Here is a 12140-nt window from a genome sequence, read left to right on the forward strand (position 1 = left end):
CAGGAACTATTAACAGATTTTTTTTCTTCCAGTTACATAAACTTATTTCCCAGAGCCCTCTCAATTCAGCAAGAAAAACTCTCAAATTTAGTGATGTTTAAAACTCTTCTTCATATTCCTCAAGTTCCTGGAAAGAAAAGGCAGTACAAAACTTTACCAAAGCCATGTATTAGCACATATTTTAAATCTATTTTTGCCTGTATTTGCTCAAGGTCATTGTTTTTATGCTAAAACTTTCTTTAGCCTTTAAACAGATGTGCTCAATAGTGCTTTCCACACATTCTGGCTGTAAACATATTTACTAAGTGTTACTTCTTATTTTTCCTCAAATATTTAAATATTTCCTTTTTTATTTAACCTGGGCCCTCTCCATTGATACCGGTCTTAGAAAAGCCTGCATGAGAATATCAAGAGTATTTTTATATAAGTTCTGCCAACTTCATTTTGTAGTCTAGAAGTTATATATCTAGTATTTTAAAGTGGTTGGAAACAGCTGATGCATCTTTTTTTCAAGATGATGCTAAAAGTCCCATGTAATTTAATGGACAGAACGGTTCTTTACAAGTTGTCGTTGTAAAAATATTCATTAAGATTGATGGAGAGTGCTACTCAAACAGAACAAATGTGTCTGTAAAAGCTTATTGAGATTCAGAGACCCGAATAATGCAACATAAGAGTTTAAAAACTTCAGTGAAACTCAACTGCAGGGGTTCTAGCAGATGCACACTTCAAAAATGGAATTTGCTACAAATATGTTTCTAAGTAACAATTTAGCTGTTGTGGTTTTAAACAAGTGAAAAAGATTTTCACTTTGAAAATGACATTTTCAAAATAGCCCTTAATATGCATAGGCTACATAGCTAATAAAAATTAAGATGGTCTTGCTTAGACCATGAGTGTAGCATAGCATGCTATTTACAATTATTTACACTAAGATACTTTACTTGGGCTATAAAAATGATATTTCAGGTTTTATACGTACCTAACATGTTTGTGATGAGCTATGGAATCTCTGTATAATACCTGCTAAAATGAAATTGTTAAATTTTATCTCCATTTTTGAAAATGTAATATGCGTTTTGTTTTTCAATGAATATACTTTTATTTATGTTTCAGTCTTTACATGTCCAGTACTCATTTTTTGAATACACACAAATATTTTAAACCAAATAAGTTGAAACAATAATTAATGTTATATAGAAGACTAAACAGCACATGTTTTATTACTCTGGAGTAAAATTATAAATAGAGTGTTGCTTTGTGTTGAAAACTTTGTTATGAATTAAAATGTTCTTGTTATGAAGATTTTTATGTGTTTGAACAGAAGGGGAACTTCACATGTCAGTTCTGTCAGCCATATTAATGTAAATTTTCTTTTCAAAATATAGATAAGGAAATTAGGTTCAGGGAAGCTTAAAACTTAAAGGCAGAAAACTGTGAAATTTCCCAATATGGCTAAATAATTAAGAATTAAACTAGAATGATATATTGTGAGGAGTTAGAGTTATATTTTTAAAAGTCAATCAGATACTTTTTGCTGTAGATATAATTCTAAGGCCTATATTCCCAATGATAATTTGATGATTTAACAGCCTTTTCTCACCTTACTTTTACAGGAAATGGTGAAGAACATTTAAAAAAATATTGGATCAGATATCACATCCTAATAAAAAATCTTTCTCCTCAGAAAATAAATCATACATGAGGGACATAGAAGATCAAATCATAGTTTAGAATAGAAAACTAAGTATCAACAATTTATATTTTGGAGAAATCTTTCTCTATGTAACCCTCTACCACATTTTTTTAATCTGTAATTACTCCTAAACTTTCAGTGCCTTTTTTAAAAAGAAATTCAATGCGATTTGTTTATTTAGTTTTCTTATTTAAACCTTTTGCAACTGAAAGTGAGTAACTCAAAAGGCTAATCAAGGAAGTGACATTATGGTGCATTTGTATTTACCCATTTTTAGGTCATTGTATAATTTTAAGTAAACACAAACCAATTCATCTTTTTAAAAATTTCTGTATTAATCAACTTCTTTTCTGAGCATTGAATTAAAGAGAAATAATATGTCATGTTAGTCTCTTAAAACTATGAGCTTAGCTCTCAACTAAGGCCATTGACTGAGTGATATTAGAAATGAAAAAAGAAAGAGAATATTAAAAGTATGACACTGAAAACACTTTTATAAGGAGATTTTCTTAGTGTTTCCACCCCAAAAGGTATTCCATGGTCCTAATTCTATGCTACTTTTTTCCCTGCCAATGTGTAATTATTGTAAGTATTACATGAATATTGAAAAATCTGATCTGTTTAATATCAGCAGAAGCCAATGTATCAAAAATAAAAACACAAAGAGATAATTCAGAAGTGTGCCTATCCCAGATTTAAGCAAGCAAACATCTTCAAAAATAGTGGAAACAACAACAACTCTCCCTGTCTGGCTCTTAACTAGTGCATAACAAAGTGATGAATGTCTTTAAAGTCATACTTTCTTAGGAACAGCCGGCATCCTCATCACTTTGTTCTCTGACTTTATCCTTTATGGTGTTAAGGTCTGTACTTCAGCTCTTAGCCTATTAACCTGACATTATAAACTATATGATTTTTAGTGCAGTCTTTTTTTTTTTTTTTTTTTTTTTTTTGACTGTTGTGGCCTCTCCCATTGTGGAGCACAGGCTCCGGACGTTCAGGCTCAGCGGCCATGGCTCACGGGCCTAGCCGCTCTGCGGCATGTGGGATCTTCCCGGATCGGGGCATGAACCTGTGTCCCCTGCATCGGCAGGCGGACTCTCAACCACTGGGCCACCAGGGAAACCCTTAGTGCAGTCCTTTTAAAGTAAAGCTATTGTCTTAGTCTGTTCATATTGCCATAACAAAATACCACCGTGTGATTTAACTAAGAGAAATTAATTTTCTCACAGTTGTAGATGCTGGGAAGTCCAAGATCGTTGTTCTGGCAAGGTTCAGGTTCTGCAGAAAACTCTCTTCTTGGCTCACAAAGGTGACAAAGGACTCTGCTGAATCTTCCTGTGTGCTTGTGGAGAAAGATCTCTGATCTCTGCCTCTTTTAAAGGACACTAGTTCTATTGGATTCAGGCCTCAACATTATGACCTCATTTAACCTTAGCTATCTCTTAAAGGGCCTGTCACCAAATACAATCACATTGAGGGTTAGGGATTCAACATATGGATTTTAGGGAAGCACAATTCAGTCCATATACCATCCATTTGCAATGAAGGAGTGTGTTATACTCAGTAGATATTTTAGCATCTTCATTTTATCTCAATTTATTTTCCAAAATTTTCCATTTTTAACATTAGTTCAACAAATATTTAAGTAAATACCATGTGATTGGGGATGCCGGAAAAACAAAAAACAAAAACAGCCTGACTCTCCTGTTTACTTGAGACTGATACTCCAGTATTATTTATGGTTAGGAACATGTATTTTAGTGTCCAGCAAACATGAGATAGAGTGCATATTCCAGCGCATGAGTGTGCTTAATTTTGTTAAGCCTGTTCATCCTTTTAAAACTGAGATTGATGATTGTGTCTATCCATAGAATCACTAAGAGAATTCAGTGTGACTAAGCACAGAATGTGATCAGCATGGCTCCCAGCAGAGAACCCGTGAATCACTGGTAATATCCATCATCACCACTTGCAAGATCACTTGTGAGGCTGGCATTCATTCCACTGTGTCATGTTTGCCTCAGTGTTAGCTCCTCTCTTTCTCCACAGCACTGTCATTTTCTTTATTTATAAATGTATACACTGAGCAATATATTTTTTAATCAGTTTGTCTGACCAATATTAAGAATGATAATATCAAAATGTTTATAATGGACAAGGGTAACTCAAAAAGATTTAATGCATCATTTCCTGTTCAGTAGAATTTTACTTAAATCATTCAAAGAAAGTTGTAATCATTTTTTTTTTTTTTTTTAAACATCTTTATTGGGGTATAACTGCTTTACAATGGTGTGTTAGTTTCTGCTTTATAACAAAGTGAATCAGCTATACATATACATATGATCCCATATGTCTTCCCTCTTGCGTCTCCCTCCCTCCCACTCTCCCCATCCCACCCTTCCAGGCTGTCACAAAGCACCGAGCTAATATCCCTGTGCCTTGCGGCTGCTTCCCCCCAGCTATCTACCTTACTACGTTTGTTAGTGTGAGGTATTTTTTCAAGTATTTGGAAATCATCCCTCATATGTAGTCTGTCATGTTACTCTTAGCTCTTAATCCCTTCCAAACTATAAAGCTTGGTGGAAGTGGCCTGGACACTACCCTTTGCAGAACATAACTCTTAGTAACCTTTCAGTATGGTCGCTTCTTATTTACTCTTCCTTTATTGAAGTTATTAATTAACAATTTAACAATTTATATTTCCTTTCTGCGTATCTGCCCCACATTTTCCACAAAGCTCCTTGATTGAAGTGTAAAAAAAAGAAAGAAAACAGACAAAACACTGAGAATATAATTTGAGAATCTGCATCATCTCCGGGTATACTGTTGCTACTTAGAATTTAACACTACATTTGCTTTCCCTGGAGCTGATCATGGCTAGTTTGTTATCTACTATGACACTTAGCTATGTATCTGCCACACTTGCACATCTTATATTTTTGCATTTTAAAAATTATTTTCCTCTCCAGTTTTATTTCCCTCATCTCATCTTTAATACATTTTGTTCTGTGTCTTTACACTCTTGGAGGTCACGTTAAATCGTTATCATAGCCTTTTAGTTTTAAGCCACTTCCTTTCCCCCTCTTGCGCTTTAATGTTATCTGAAGAGTTAATGAGCACAGTCCATATTCTATCATCTTGATTTCAGCATTCCTTCTATTAAGTGATTCACAGTTTAACAGTGATCATACACTTCTAGTAAGAATTCAGTTAATGAAATGATCATTCTGGTTATCTTTAATTAACTAGAGCCTGGAATTTAAACACTCATGTTCTTGCCTGAATGCTTCTTAAAAATTTTCTGTGACTCCACATTGTTTAACAAATGAAGTCCAATTTACTTTTTCTAATATTTGTCATTGTTTGTTACTTGATTCTAATATATTTTTCAGGTCTATATTTCACTACAGTTATAACTTGCGAAGACTGGACTGTGGCATGCTTCTATGGAAAGGGGAGAAAACCGGGATAGATGGAGCCAAGGGGTATCTTTCATTCATGCTTGCATTCATTCATCTGCTCAGTATGAAGACTGACCTACTGTGAGCCAGGCATTTTGTAGGTGCTGGAGACACAATAATATAAAGAGATTATGATGCTTTGTTTGGAGATAAATAATTACAAATGCAATTGAATTACCAAAAGTTAATTGGAGGGGAGATGAGTATAAAAGTATAGAAAGAGAAAATGGTGTGAACAAAGGATTAGAGAATTAAGAGAAAATAGCCCCTTTGTAGAAGGGAATTTTTTTGTAAAGGGACTTTTGAATGAATGATGGAGGTATCATGAGATGCTATAAAAAAGCTCAGCTTATAAAATGCTTCCTGAGCTAAAAATTTGGACTTGAAATAAAAATATCTACATGGATTTTTGTGTCATATACTGAGATTGGTAGTACAAAAAGAAAATTTGTCTGGTGGAGAGATGATTTATTTTAGTTTGCTCAAGTTGAAATAAAGATGCAGTCATTGTTTCAAATGGAAATGCCAAGTAGTTCATATACTGTATAATACTGGTACTTGATCTAGATTAGAGGTAAATTTTGGGACACAAGATCATAAAGATGGTAATAAAAGCCATGCTAGTGGAGATGGTTCAGTGAGAGTGTTTGAATGTTTTCTCTCATGTCAAAGTCCAGAGGTTGGCAGTACAAGTCTGGAAAGTTCTCTCAGGGTTCCAGAACTCACAATACTTCCCTACTTATTACTCACTGGACTTGGCCACTGTGTCGAACAACACAGTGTACTTTCAGATGCCCACCACTGAAGGATCTGTTTTCCCAGTTGTTGGTGAGCTGTGAACACACAGTTGTCAACCTCTGAGGGGTTACTTCAGCTGCAAAGAAGTTCCTCACTCAAGGTCTTATGCCTTCCCAGCGTTACCCACAGCCAGTGATTGATCAATACATGAATGCAAAGCTCTGGCCACTTTATCCCACCATAAGACTATTTTGAAGGGCAAGTCTAGCTCCAAAGATCTCATAAGATTTCTGGAGGCTATTGTGGGATCTCCATCTCAGTTCAACTTTTCCCTCTGTCTAATCCTGTTTCCTTCTCCTAACTTCTACTGTGGATGACTCAAATGGCACTATTAATGAATATCTTGCATGTTACACTTCATTTCATTCTCTGCTTTAGGGACTCAACCTGTGAGAGTCTTTATTCACAAGGATTTCTCATGGTCCAGCATGGCATCTCCAGCTATAACCATTATGTACTCATTCCAGCCAGCAAAAAAGGAAGGGGAAAAAAGGATATGGGTTAGAATCATTCCTTATTCATTTCAGTAGTTGCCAAGGTTATGCATGCTTATATCTTAGTGTCCTGAACTTAGTTTCAAAACTATACCTCTCTGAAAACTAGACTTACAAATGTAACTTTTATTTTGGTTGGCCATGTGCCCAGATAGAACAGTCCCCAGGTAGAACAGTCTCTATAACATCCACCTTACCTCCTTCATTATAAGAAGCTGTCTTAAGCCTTGGCAAATCATCTCAGCAATGTCTGTGAATTCAAGTCTTGAGTATAAAAGATAGATGAAAAATAAGGAGGGTACATTCTTCAAATCACAGCTGAGTCTTATTATTTTTCCACAGAAAAAGGTGACAACACCTTATTTGACTAAGCATTTCCTGATGTTGAAGCACTATTTTTTGTTGTGTGTGTACTCATCTTGAAAATAAATTATTTATCTAGGTACAGATTTTTTTTTTACAAATTACATTAATGAGTTCTATTCTATATACTTTTACTGATTACATGCTATGTCTGAGGTGCTATACTAAGCATCAGAATAGATGAAAATGTTTTGCTTGAGTGACTTTAGATGACAATGAATTTTGAACTCCTGGGTTTCCCATTGTCAAAAAGGAGACAACATTTTTCTTAGAATATGTATTGCTATGCATGATTGTGTCTAACGTCTAACTATTCTATATCCCATCAAGGGTGAAAATTCTAGTTGAAGAGATATTATATAAACATACGAAGAGTTAACTAACAAAGATGACAACACATAATAGCCCAATTAGTGGCACATAGACACTGAGCCTCATGTCTTGATTAAGAACTTGTGAAGATCTGAATTGGCACACATGTCTTGCCACAATAAGCCATGTCAGAATATGTCTAGGTCTCTGTTTGCTAAGGCACAATTTTCCTTTCTCATTTGAAATTAAAGCTAAGTATATGCCACCTGCTCTTACTAATCTGTGATTTTAACAAAATATTTTGAACAGTATTTATGTTTTCTGCCATTGTTTTCTCTACCAATTGTAGAGTGGATCCAGTCAGTCATGTCACACATACTTATAAAATGATCAATTATTTATGTTTATCTATAGTTTATATATATAATTGTATATATATACACATACATATACATATATATTTATGTATATATATACATATACATATACATATATAAAAAATATAAAGAATCCTAGACAATTGGTAGAGAGAAATATACATTATTCTCACTTCATTTTGGATGTACCTGGTTCTTGATTTTCATTTGATCTCATGATATTCTGCTTATATTCCTACTCTTTCATCCATGGGCAAACACTTGCTAGGTAGCGTTTTTGACAGAAAAGTGCTGTGGCCAGGATATGTCCTCACAGTTATCCATTCTTGGAGATTTGTGGGTGAAGAAAGTGACTGCTTTTAGAGTTTGAGTTCAGCCTTGTTTACCAAAGATTTGTAGAAGCATGATTTTTTGACACCATATGCTCCTTTAAATATGTAAGTTCTTAATTATTAATGGTTTTCCTGACAGTTTCCTTTTCATTCATTAAAGGGAAAACACATTAGATACTGTGATACAGATTATTTTATGCCTTATATGCTGTGGTAGGCTGAATAATGGATCCTCAGAAGATATCCATACCCTAATCCATGGAACCTGTGAATGTTACCATATGGCAAAAAAACTTTGCAGGTATTATAAAGTCAAGATCTAAATGCTATCACATGTACCCTTATATAAGAGATATTTGACACAGACTACAGAAGAAGAAAGCCATGTAAAGGAAGTAGAGGGAAGCAGAGTCAGAGAGAAAAGCAGCTATGCCACTGACTTTGATGATGGAGGAAGAGTCCATGAGTCAAGAAATATAACTCTAGAAGCTGGAAAAGGAGAGGAAACAAATTCTCCCTTAGTTTCTCCAAAGGGAGCTTGGCCAGGTGGACATCTTGGTTTTAGTCCAGTGAAACTGACTTTAAACTTCTGGCCTCCAGAACTGTAAGATAATAAATTTGTATTGCATTAAGCCATGAAGTTCGTGGTAATTTGTTATACCATGACATAAGTAATTGTATAACAACTGCATGCTGTACAATAGTTGACCACAGTGAACTTTGTCCTTGAGGGCCATATTATATTTAGAGAATTAATTTTTATTTTGGTTTTAAAGGGTTTTTCTTGCATGTTACCATAACTTTTCAGACAATACTCAGGTAGAATTTTGATAAAGAATTCTCATAAATACTCAAGATAACTATCCTGTATATAGAATAATCCTACATTGAAGAAATAACCAAAATAAATGCTATTGCACACAGACAATGCATCTGTGACTCTGACACAAAGAATTTAGGTGATATTCCTCTTCATCTCATCTCTTTGATTCTTGTGCAAGATTTGTGTCTAGATGTTTCTAGAACTCCATGGGGGATTCCAGAAACATGTGTTTTTTCTAAAGCACCACAACAAGTCTACATTCCATAGAATTTTTAAAAATCACAAGCTTACATTTTTCTAGTACTTTTCATGGAATCCATAATTCATAAAGAAATTATATGTTACAAGGAGCAGAGTTGTTTGTTGTTTATTCATTTTTTCATGATTTTCTTATTTTGTTTTCCCTCAAGAGCTGTGTAGCATATTTTGGACACTCAAGCAGGTAAAAAATAGCTTCACAAATTAAAGATTAAAATAAATAGAACTTAAATAGTTAGAGAAATTAAATGAGATTTTTAAAAGTTAACTTTTAAAAATCATAAGAACCCTATGGACACTAAAACATTCATTGCTGATAAATCATTTAATGATAGATTTTACTGCCTTCTCTGAGCTCCAATGTAGATTATGGTAATTATGATTAAAAATCCTTTTCCATTTAACATTTTATAATGCCAAAAATCCTTTATTGGCTCATTTGAGAATTCATTCAGTCTTAGATTTTACCATTGTCTGCCTAGTTAGCACAATGAAAGGAATGTCAAATAATTGCATTTTGATAGTGAAATATGAGCCTTATATTTTAACTTTAAAAGATTGAAGTGGTTAAGAACTATATTCTTCCTAAAAGTGCTTGAGACATAAAGCTGACCAGTAGATGCCATAGACTTCATTGAAAATGTTTCTCTTCCTGACCCCTTAATACACTTCCTTACATGTCTATGCCATTTTTTTCTTCTCAATACTCTGCTCCCAGTCCTTATTCTCAGCATATTAATTTATTGACTATCTGCAGCCATCCAGCTCAAAATGTTTTAGCTCCTTATCCCATAATTGCTACTGAAACTTCCTCATTTACTAGATTGTCCGTGATCTCTAATGAAAAGATGGAGTTTCTGATCTCATTTACTCATGTCACAGAGAACACAATCCATTCACCATCCCTTCCCCAATTCTGTGCTTTAATTCTTTTTCTCCATCTGTTCTCTTCCCCCATCTCTAAATATGTTCTAGCTTGTCGTATGCTAAAAGTTATTTTTTCATTTAATCCTGACCAACTCTTTAAACTCTCTTTCTTTTCTTTCTCTGAAAACCTCTTGAAAGTACAGAATATCTTGTTGCTTTTGCTAGCTCATCATTCACTCACTACTAAAACTCTTGAAATTTGGTTTATATTTGGATCAGTTCTCATCTCTACAGATGTTTCTTATTCCTTGACTGACTCTTCTTCCTGAGTTGTCTTGATATTCTTCTCTGTTCTATATAGAGCTTAATCTCTGACATTAAATTAAATAATATATGAGTTTAAATAAGATAATATGGGGTGAGATAGCGAGGGTTGGGGGGAGACACAAGAGGGAGGGGGTATGGGGATATATGCATATGTATTAGCTGATTCACTTTATTATACAGCAGAAACTAACACAACAATGTAAAGCAATTATACTCGAATAAAGATGTTAAAAAAAATAAGATAATATATGTGATAAGAACTCCAGCTACAACCTAAATATAAGAATGAATTATTATAGTACATATTATAATTGTAATAATAATAATAATTATTAATAATGTTATTATTTCTACTTTCTTGGTTTAAATAACCCTACAGTAGCTGAATTACAAATTTCTATTCTGATTTCTGGGCTAGGATTTAGTCCCGCATATTACTTTTTATTTCAGATGTATTTCCATTTGTATAGCACACCTTTCAACAACTCAAACATAGCATATGTAAAACTTTTACTCATCTTCCCCATTTCTTGGGGGAAAAATATGAAACAGCATTTGCTTTTTCTGCCTTCCTCATTTCTACTAATAGAAATCTTTCCAGACACAAAATTGAAATGTGGACATTTTTTTGGACTTAAAAGCAAGAACTCTGGATCCAAACTTCATGAGTTTGAATCCTGGCTTTGCTAGTTATCAGTTTTGCGACCTTGAGAAGTGTATTTATTCTTTTTGTACCTTAGTTTCTTCATCTCAAAAGTGTGAATAGTAACATCTCATGTGGCTGTTCTGTAGATTAAATGTATTAAAATACATAATACTTAGGAAAGTAGATAGCACACAATAAGCATTATATATGAGTTTATTGTTATTATAATACCTTTTCTCCCTTAATTTCATCAGTCATAATTCTAATAATTTTATTAGTAGGATTTATGTTCTTACAAAAATAAAACTGAATTTAAATTCAGAAAATTTGAATCTATTCCCAATTCCAACTCTTTCTCAATTTTTTGGCGAATCATTTAAATTTAAAGAAAGTTTTATTCTGTATGTTTCAAACAAAATGTTTTATGTTATAATGCATAGGCATTTCAACATTATAACTTGCATTTATCTCTTTTTAAAATAAATTGTTCTGAATCTATTTTTAACGCTTATTACCTCATTACTTAGAACAAGAAACTGTGTAGTAATACTGCCTAGTTTGGGGCCTTAACTCCATCACTCAAGATGACTGCAGGTGAATTATTTTATTAAACTGTGCTTCAGTTCTCCCTTCTACAAAATGGTGCCAATAGTGGTATCTCTCTTGTAGGGTTGTTAGAAAGATTGATGAGTTAGTTAAACACAACAGTGTCAGGCGCATAGTAAATGTGCAATGCAATTCTTATTATTAACACACTTCCATGTTCCTTCTTCTAATCCATTTTCAGTATATGCTAGAAATAGAGGTTCCTTAAATCCATAAATGTGCCTGACAGAAATGAAAACAGGTCAAGATGAAATTTCTACTTAAAATTTTTTCTTTATTCATCAATTGAAGATCACCTATATCATTTGATTTTATATTTTGATACATAAAACACTTTCAGTGACTTTTCCAGTAAAATCAGGGTTGACTTAAAAAAAATAAAGCAACTGCATGCATTTAATTTTTAAAGGCAATTCCATTTTGATGACTGCCCTCAACATGTTCAATGTTTTTAAAGTCCTTCTTTTAAAAGGGAACGTGAAGCTTCGAAATATTCAAGCCAACTGAAACTATTATAACATCATTTCACAGCAACCCAGTCATTTACTGCTGTAGCAGAATTTTTTATCTGTTTAAAAGGAATATTACATGAGTTATTGATAGTTCAGTATGTTAGAAATGTATGATCGGTTTGACCTAAAAGATAAAAAAGGTCACATTTAAATTGCAAAATTATTTTAATAAATCTTTCAACTTTTAATTGATTTCTAAAGTTCCCTCTAAGTCATGCTGTTGTTTTCCTATTTTACAAGCCTGTTACATGTTGTGTGTTATTTA

The sequence above is a fragment of the Neophocaena asiaeorientalis genome, unplaced genomic scaffold, assembly GCF_003031525.2.
Source record: "Neophocaena asiaeorientalis asiaeorientalis breed wild unplaced genomic scaffold, Neophocaena_asiaeorientalis_V1.1 scaffold55, whole genome shotgun sequence".
NCBI lineage: Eukaryota > Metazoa > Chordata > Mammalia > Artiodactyla > Phocoenidae > Neophocaena > Neophocaena asiaeorientalis.